This window comes from Capsicum annuum, chromosome 4 (genome assembly GCF_002878395.1).
Source record: "Capsicum annuum cultivar UCD-10X-F1 chromosome 4, UCD10Xv1.1, whole genome shotgun sequence".
Lineage (NCBI taxonomy): Eukaryota > Viridiplantae > Streptophyta > Magnoliopsida > Solanales > Solanaceae > Capsicum > Capsicum annuum.
Genome location: NC_061114.1, coordinates 115,135,884 through 115,146,192, shown reverse-complemented (window position 1 = coordinate 115,146,192; position 10,309 = coordinate 115,135,884).

Below are 10,309 nucleotides of genomic sequence, written 5' to 3'. Positions count from 1 at the left end.
TTATTTCCTCTTAGACTTGATGATTTACCTATAGTGTTTCTATTTTCGTTAGTCATGATTGTTGGACCTATATAGATGATGCTCCTCTTGGATATGTAATTGTCCTAGAAAAGTTATATTCCTCATAGTCATGATGTATGACCTATTGATATATGATATCCCATAGGCGATTACATGTCTATATATATTATGCCTCCTAGATGTGAGATGCCTCTTATGTGAGAGATGATTACATGTCTATCTATATTATGCCCCCTATATGTGAGATGCTTCTTGTGTGAGAGATGATTACATATTTATTGATATTATGCCTTGTATATGTGAGATGCCTCCTATATGTGAGATAATTAGAGATATGCTACGGCTTTTAAATATGATTATTGATATGAGTCCTGGATATGTGTATGGGCCTAAGGTTGTGATTATGATGTTGTGTTTATTTTGGATAAATTAATGGGCCACGGGCCATGTTATGATATTGATTGAATAGCCGAGAAGTGTTTATCATTATTGATAATGTAATTACAATTTATGAATATATATATATATATATATATATGTTTGTATACACATCTCTCCAGTATGGGATGAAGGAATATGTGGTATGATGCCTATTATTCCACTGAATGATTTTTGGTAATGGCATGCATAGATTTGGTATGTTCATGATTATTTTCCATTATAAATTATGTGATTATAGCTAATATATGATCTTATGACTTCTCTTCTAGTTAAACGGTTAAGCTATGTGGTAATTGGTTGTCTATTAGGGGACTATAGCACTTGATGGTTAAGAATCTAATGTATTAGTTAATGAATCTTGCTTAGCTGAAAAATAATAGCTAATGATAGTTATTCAATGAATGGTGTCAGTTAATAAAAGATTGTTAGGTGACAAGTAGTAATGTATTATCTAGTAATGATTAACGGATATAAGATGACTAGTTGATAATAAAGAATGGTGGATAAATGGCGGTTTTGGTCTAGTGGTGAGCCTTGACTAGATGTTGTCTATTAAATAAATAGTGGTTAGTTGCTATCCCGTGAATAAGGATTATGTGAAGGATAATGTTTAGGCTAATAACTAGAGGTTATGTGATGACTAGCGAACTAGTGATTTAATAATAGTAAGTGTTGGTTAGCTAATAATGAGTAGTTGGGAAATATTGACTAGATAGATATTTTAGGGTAATATGATTATGTTTATGAGTATTTTAGTGCATGTTATTCGTCAATGACTATTATGATGATATTGATACCTGGCAAAGATGGAGGATACTATTATGAGGATATTGATACCCAAAAAAACTAGAGGATACTATTGTGATGATATTGATACCCGGTAAAGCCGGAGGATACTATTGTGATGATATTGATACCTGGCAAGGCCGAAGGATATATTGATGATATGTTGATACCCGTCCTCTCCTATCTTATGATTATTTCATGTCTAGTCATGTGGATTTATAAACCTGAGTTTGATAGTATTTATATCTCAATTCTATTATAATGAGGTCTCAAAATAAGAATATGATGATATAGGTTATTCTTTGAGATGACCTCTTATTTATATGTATATATACCTATATATGTATATATATATATGTACATATATATATGTGTGTGTGTAGCAATACGAAGCTATGATACTACCGTTTATCCTTTCTTTCATTGTTCATGTTGTATAGACATTTCTTTGCCTTGTATATTACTACATATATATATATATATACATATATATATATATATATTTCTCTCTTTATTCATATACTAACCTGGGATATACAGTATAGCATTGACGTATATTGAATGTAGCTGGAATAAGATAGTTCACCCTGATACTTTCTTAGTCTTATTATGTTAGACACTTGGATAGAAATAGGATAGTTGTTCCATATTATCTTATTGACTTGTCAAATTCTTTCTGGACTCTTGGGTGTAGTTTTCATTCTATTTATATGTTGTATATATCTGCTTTATCTTTGGAGCTCAATTGCCAATATCCTACTAAGTATCATTCATTTGGTACTCATACTGCACTTCTGTAGCCTGCAGATCATAGTACGGGCTATCGCCATTGATGTGTGCATCATGCGGAGCAGTCCTAATTTAGAAACTTAGAGTTTGCTCCTAACGTTTGGAGTGTTACTTATCTCTCTCTTATGTATTAGACTAGTATCTAAGTTGTATTCGAAGATAAGTTGTATCATTGTATTTCTCTTGATATTTCACTTTTGTACTCTTTTTATATTAGAAGCTCTTGTACTGATACCACCAGGTTATATGATTCTTCTATGTATTGATCTTTATTTCATATATTCCACATTATTTTCCTTATATTATTTAGTAGTCCATTACTAGCTGTTTCGGACTATTGTTTTGCTTGTCTACTGGTGGGTTATGGTAGGTGCCTTCATGACCTAAGGAAATCGGGTCATGACATAGTTTCACACCAATTGGGGAATCCTAACAAGTTTGTTTCAAAAATTAAGATAGTAGGGCATTATTACTTCTTTACTTGGATATATTGCCATTTTAACACCACGTATTTTCACGCTACAATTCTAATTGTCGCTCCTACGCGTGTAAGATCTAATACAAATGATTCCCATGTGAGTATAAGTTTCATGATCATTAACCTAGTTTATGAAGTGCTTTTGAGGATAAAAATATTCATAAGAATCACCAAGAACCAAGTTGAGTTAAGAGCGCATGATTCGTCCGAAGCTTGGTATTCGATTCTACAAAGTCTGCTTTAAACGTGTATAACTTTTGATATATGTCGAAATATAGATAATTAATTAGCTTTCCAATGATACAAATTTTTCCAAAATTCGATACCCGAGTGAAAAGTTATGCCATTTTTTATGTGAGGTAGTAAAGGGTCGCATAGCCCCGCGATGCGAGGGCTGCTTGATTGTAATGACCTAATTTTCTGGAACCAAAACGTCACATGGTTCTCATGATCCCAAAGGACCACAACCAAACCCTTTACTGATATCTGTACCTAAGCACTGTATAATATAGATAATAAATGCGAAAACTGGCCATAAGGTTCAAAACATTTAAAAATACTCAAAACTGAAAACTGGATATTGATACATCTGTCCGAAAGCCTCTAAAATATCTGAACTGTGGAGTTGATGGGACATATCCCCAACTAACTCCATCTACTGCAAGTAAACTAAGTCTGATACGATAATGATAAAAATAAGGATCATCCTCGACTGAAGAGGACTCACTGCTATGTCTACTGCTGCTGACTGGGACTGAGCTGCTAAGGGTACTCTGGATCTCGTGCCTATGAACCTATAGTGTCAAATAAAACACCATAGTGCAAATGCGTTAGTACAGGAATGTACCGGGTATGAAGATGAGGTAAGGCTAAATGAAAGGGCTTATGCATGAACAATTACTTAACTGAATAATCATAAGAGTACTGAATGAGAACACATGCATGAATGCACTAACCATAAGTGAAATCATCGTGACTCAAAATACTGGAACTCGGATACTACTTTACTTCCATCTTAACTCACTACTAATGCCTGAGATACTGAACACTGAATCATCTGATACTAATAACTGAGTACTGGAGTTGAGATCAGTCTTATCCAGCGCGTGATCTCGAAAGCTGATGATACTAAAACTAATTAACTGAATCTACTCATATCAATGACTGAATTTTGATCTTTCTACTCTTGACTGATTGTATCGGAGATCAAACCTCTCTAACGGATAATTCTGAAATCTACTATCAATGATAAGAAAATATTATATCTGAGATCAAACCTATCTAGCGAAAGATCTCTGAATCTGATAATGAGAAAAATCGTTGAATCTAAGAATAAGATCAAGCCTATCTGAAGGGTGATCTCTGGATATGATAATGAGATTACTCAATTGAATCTAAGACTAAGATCAAGCCTATCTAACGGGTGATATCTTGATCTGATAATGAGATTACCCAACTAAATTTGACACTGAGATAAAGCCTATCTAGCGAGCGATCTCTAGATCTGATAACAAGATTGTTCAACTGAATCTGAGATCAAGCCTATCTAGTGGGTGATTCCTGGATCTCATAACAAGAATGCTTAACTGAATCTAAGATCAAACCTATCTAGCGAGTGATCTCTAGATCTGATAACACTGATACTAAATAACTTTATGTGGGACCATGCCTATCTAGCGGGTGGCCTATGAATCAACGGAACTATCTATGTTCCTCACTAAGATAGATGATTGTATCTAACAGTCCTGATTTCTTTGTTCTTTTCTAAAGACTGATCCAAAAACTATAACTGTGGGAGTGCTCACTTAATTGACATGCCCCAAATCCAAACCGGTGGGGTCCAACCTGTAACACCAGTTGGAAGGGTGTCAATATCGTGCCACGGGTAAAGACCTCTCTGGTCAAGCCTCTCTAACGGGTGACCCTCGAATACTATTGAGGACTGAACTGAACACTTGAATACTACTAGGTCTGAGTTGAGTACAGAACTGAGGCTAGATTACTACTGGTACTGAGATTATGGAGATTATTGATATTTCTTAAGTTCTGTATCTGTCTGAGAGTACAAAGTTCTATAACTCACTGAGTTCTGAGAATCATGGCTTGACTGAGATTATTGGAAAAATTGACACTGGCTCTAGACTGCAACTAAATTGACGGGTATAAGTACCCCCAGGACTTGATAACATAAAAGTAAAGCATAACCATGCTTGAATTATCAAGACCATGGACATTCATTCACCATCACATTCACTACAGCATCTATTCAAGCATTTAGGAATGATAAACATGCGGTAGTATAGGGAGACATGTTATTGTCTCATACTCCATTCAACAAGATCTTGCATCAAACACTTATCATGTATTAGAGTCTTATCATGTATCAAAGATCACATAATTGGGGAATTCCAAGCTATCATGTCACAATTCATTCACTAAGGCTTTTCAACAAACACTTGGCATGCATGGGCTTGCACACAATTGGGGATTTCTAGTCAACATGCTATAATGGCTCTAATTTCTTCATATGAGCATTTTATCAAAGATATGGGGAGCATGCTTTGCTTATTCAACAATTTCATCACTTAATTGACATGAACACATCACTTAACAAGCAACTTGAAGAGGGTTTATCATTAACATCACATGAATATCATATACTAAGGTAAAATCTTGGAAATCTTGCAAACATACATGAATCAAAACTAAATAATAGCATGAACATCAATTTCAACACACATGAATCATGAAAACCCATAAACATTAGATCTTTGAATTTTTGAAAAAGGTTTTTGAGCTTCTTGAATGAAAGGGACCCAAGAATCAACATCTACATACCTTAGGGAAACTCTTTCTTGAAGGCTCTTAGAGAGATTCTTGATTCCTTGATTTCTCTTGATTTTTTTAAAGAAGAAAGAAGGGTTTTGATTTGATAGAAACACTAGTTTTTGGTGTTGTGGATGACAAATGAAGTTGTGATCCTTGATCGGATATAAATAGGGGCTGAAAAGAGTGGAAAAAGACCAAAAAGTCCTTTTAAAATTGAGTTAAAATACTGAACTGGGTCTGCGATGGTCAAAGCGACGGTCCATCGCTTAGTATGATCGTCCGTTGGATTGTCTGTCACATAGAGGTCAGAATAAGAACACACTATCTTGATGCAACGGTCTTATCGATGGTCCGTTACAAACCCGATGGTCCATCGGATCATCCGTTGCACGTTGGCTAGGATGAGGCCACACTGCCTCAGCGCGATGGTCCCAGTGATGGTTCATCGTAGCCTCGATGATTCATCATCCTGGATGTCACACTTAGGTTAGGAAAGGGAGTCACTGCCTTAGTTGCGACAGTTTAGGCGACGGTCCATCGCAAGCCCGACGATCCATCAACCCGACCGTCATACCTGGGTGGTTCCGATTACTTTCAGCAAAATGGCCATAATTTCCTTGTCCGATGTCAGATTTTGAAAAAATTGGTATCGATGGAACTCTTATTCAATTATCTACATGACTAAAATTCTATATTAGGGAAATTCTACATAATTCAAAATATTTCTCACTTGGGAAGACACTTCTCAATCTTTTAAGGGCGGATTTACACTTCACTTGACACGCTCTAAGGCTCAGACTACAAGAGAATTTTGCGGGGTATTACAATATCTCCCCCTTGGAAACATTCATCCTTGAATGTCACTTGTTGTCTAAGAATACTGATCAACTAAACTTACTCAAGGAATGGGAGCATCTAAAACATGATCATGCAAATGGAACTACTGATATACTAAGCTCTTACACTGGACATGAATATCTGATGCATGGAATACTCGACTAAAACTACTCATAAGATGAATTATCATAATAGACATGCATATCTGATGCATGGACTCATAACTGAGTTGATCTTATGAATGCATGACTGAACACATTGAAAAGCTAAACTCTTTCTACTGAACATGCATATCTAATGCATGAATGTCTGACTGTATTGACTCTCGAAAGCATGAATGGCTATGCAATGATAACTGATGTTAACTTCATAAGGAGAGTCTGAACATACAACTGAATGAGTCTAAGGAAATAAAAGCATCATAATATTATGGGGTATCTCCCCCTTGGAACTCTATGTCCCTTTACAAACACTTTGCTGAAATACTGGGGCGGTGCACGGAGCACCTATGAACTAGGTCATGATTGACCGTCTAAGATCTGAAACTAATGCATGACTTATGCTGAAATATAAGCTCAAATGGGAGAAAATAATATAACCATGCATATCACAAATATGAAGGACTCATAACATACCCAAATCTATACCAGAGAACCTTTCCTGATTATGGTGGGTCTGATCATCATTGGCACCTGAAGGGGCACCCTGCTGATGAAACTCTCTACCCCTCTAAGCTAGCAATCTACAATCTCGAATTCTGTGTCCTGGATTACCACACCAAAGCACACATCACTACCATCTCTACACATACCTAGGTGGCTCTTGATACACTCTCCACAAAGCGGATAGGTAGAAACACCACTAGCACTACTCTGGGCTTTGGAGCCTGGCACTCCATCATAAATGACATCCCTAAACTTTGATGTGGGTACACTAGATGAGGATAGAGCTGGGACTGAACACTTTTGACTGTACTAAAAACAGTTACCACCCTGGGATCCTTCCTGAGAGAAACCATGACTACCTACTCTGGCTTTATTACTTACTCTCTCTCTTTCTTTTATCTTATCTAACTCAATCTTCTATGCATTCATCATCAGCATAGCAAGGTCCATATATCTATTGAGCATATCATCCCTGTACTCTTTCAACATCAACCAGGATACACCAGTCACAAACTTACTCATACTCTCTCTAGGGTCAGCTATCAAGCCAAGAGCATACTTAGCTAACTGGTTAAACTTAAGACAATACACTTTCACTGTCATGAAGCCTTGCCTTAGGTTCATAAACTCTTATACCTTAGCCTCTTTTATCTCTAGAGAGGAAAACTTATCTAGAAAGGCATCCTGAAACTCTTGCCAAGTCACAGGAGTTGCATCCTCCCCTCTACCTTTCTTCCACATCATTACCCAATCATGAGCAATATCCTTTAACCTATATGACGCTAACTCTATACTCTCCTCCTTAGAAATATGCATAATCTGGTAATCTTCCCCACCTCCTTAAGGTAAAGTTGTGGGTCCTCACCTGCTACTGACCCAAGGAATTCTGGTGGGCTCATTCTCATGAAATCTCTAATTTTGACTATGGCTAAACCCCCATCTTGCTGAAATGGGGCCTCAATCTTACGGTTATCTTGAATGTTAGTCACAGCTTGGGCTAGTGCCTGAAAAGCAGCCCAAAACTCGACATGTGACACACTCCCATTCTCAGGATCTAATGGTTGAGGTGGCTGGTCACCAACCCTATGGGAATTATCTCTGCGAGGAAGCTTACTCTGTAAATAGAAAAAAGAGGTGTATTAGACTGAGGATCAACTTGAGCTCATGCTCACTTGCATGACATGAATACTGAAAGAAGGGAAACTGCTCATAAAACATCTTATAGCCTCTTGTACATAAATGTGTCATGCAACACACCCATGCACATGACTCTACTAGAAGCGGCTTTTTAGACTCCATAGGACACTATTGAACCTGGATTTGGTACCAAGTTTGTAACAACCCAATTTTTTGGAATCGGAATGTCACAAGATGCTCATGATCCCGAAGGACCACAAGCTAATCCTCTACTAATATCTGTACCTGAGTACTACATAATATAGATAATAAATACGAAAACTAGCCATAAGGTTCAAAATATCTATAAATACTCAAAACTAAAAACTAAATACTAATACATCTTTCTGAAAAGCCTCTAAACTGTCTGAACTATAGATTTAATGGGACATGTCCCCAACTAACTTTGTCTATTGAAAGTAAACTAAGTCTGATACGATAATGATAAAAATAAGGATCATCCTCGACTAAAGAAGACTCACTGCTATGTCTACTGCTGCTGACTGGGACTGAACTGCTAAGGATACTCTAGATCTCATTCCTCTAAACCTATGGTGTCAAATAAAATACCATAGTGCAAATGCATCAGTACATGAATGTACCAAGTATGAAGATGAGGTAAGGCTAAATGCAAGGGCTTATGCATGAACAATTACTTAATTAAATAATCATAAGAGTACTGAATGAGAACATATGCATGAATTCACACACAATAACTGCAATCATCATGACTCGAGATACTGGAACTCAAATACTACTTTACTGCCATATGAACTCACTACTAATTCTTGAGATACTGAAAAAAATTATCTGATACTGATAATTGAGTACTGGAGTTGAGATCAGTCCTATCCAGTGAGTGATCTTGAAAGCTGATGATACTGAAACTGATTAACTAAATCTACTCATATCAATGACTGAATTTTGAACTTTCTACTCTCGACTGACTGCATCAGAGATTAAACCTCTCTAACGGATAATTTTAGAATCTACTATCAATGATAAAAAAAGATTATATCTGAGATCAAGCCTATCTAGCGAAAGATCTCTGAATCTGATAATAAGAAAAATCACTGAATCTGAGAATGAGATCAAGCCTATCTAACGGGTGATCTCTGGATATGATAATGACTGATAATGAGATTACTCAACTGAATCTGAGACTGAGATCAAGCCTATCTAGCGGGTGATCTCTGGATCTGATAACAAGAATGCTCAACTAAATCTGAGATCAAGCCTATCTAATGGGTGATCTCTGGATCTAATAACAAGAATGCTCAACTGAATCTGAGATCAAGCCTATCTAGCTTGTGATCTCTGGATCTGATAACACTCATACTGAATAACTTTATATAGGACCATACCTATCTATAGGGTGGCCCATGAATCAATGGAAATATCAGAGTTCCTCGCTGAGATAGATGACTGTATTTCACAGTCCTAATTTCTGAGTTTTTTTCTAAAGACAGAAATTGAAACTGTAACTGTAGGAGTGCTCACTTAACTAACATGCCCCGAATCTGAACTGGTGGGGTCCAACCTATAACCCCAACTAGAAATGTATCAATATCGTGCCATGGGTAAAGACCTCTGTGATCAAGCCTCTCTAACGGGTGACCCTCGCAGGAAGTTAAGCCTAACACAGTATAATAGTCAAGCCTCTCTAACAGGTGACAAACCTTTTTCTAACAGGTGAATCCTATATCCTGCACTAGCTACATAGCTCTGAAGTTCAAGGATTGCTCCTAACAACTCTGCCTCTCTAACGGGGAGCCATCATCCTGCACTCGCTCGGTGCTAGCTCCTACTTCCAACTGAAAGCTTTGAACTGATTCTCAACTGAACTATACTGAACTGAATCCGATACTAATCATGTTTCTCAAATGATCTTAATGAGTTAATTTGAATTCACTTGGTTCCGTATCTGACAGAATACTACTAAATCTCATTATCTGAATGAATGATACTAAGCTCAGGATAGATTACTCTAATACTACTGAGGACTGAATTGAACACTTGAATACTACTAGATCTGAGCTGAGTATAGAACTGAGGCTAGATTACTAGCGGTACTGAGATTACGGAGATTACTGAGATTTCTTAAGTTTTGTATCTGTCTAAGAGTATAGAGTTCGATAACTCACTGAGTTCTAAGAATCATGGCTTGACTGAGATTATATGGAAAATTGACATTCGCTCTAGACTGCAGCTAAATTGTCGGGTATAAGTACCCCCAGGACTTGATAACATAAAAGAAAAGCATAACCATGCTTGAATTATCAAGATC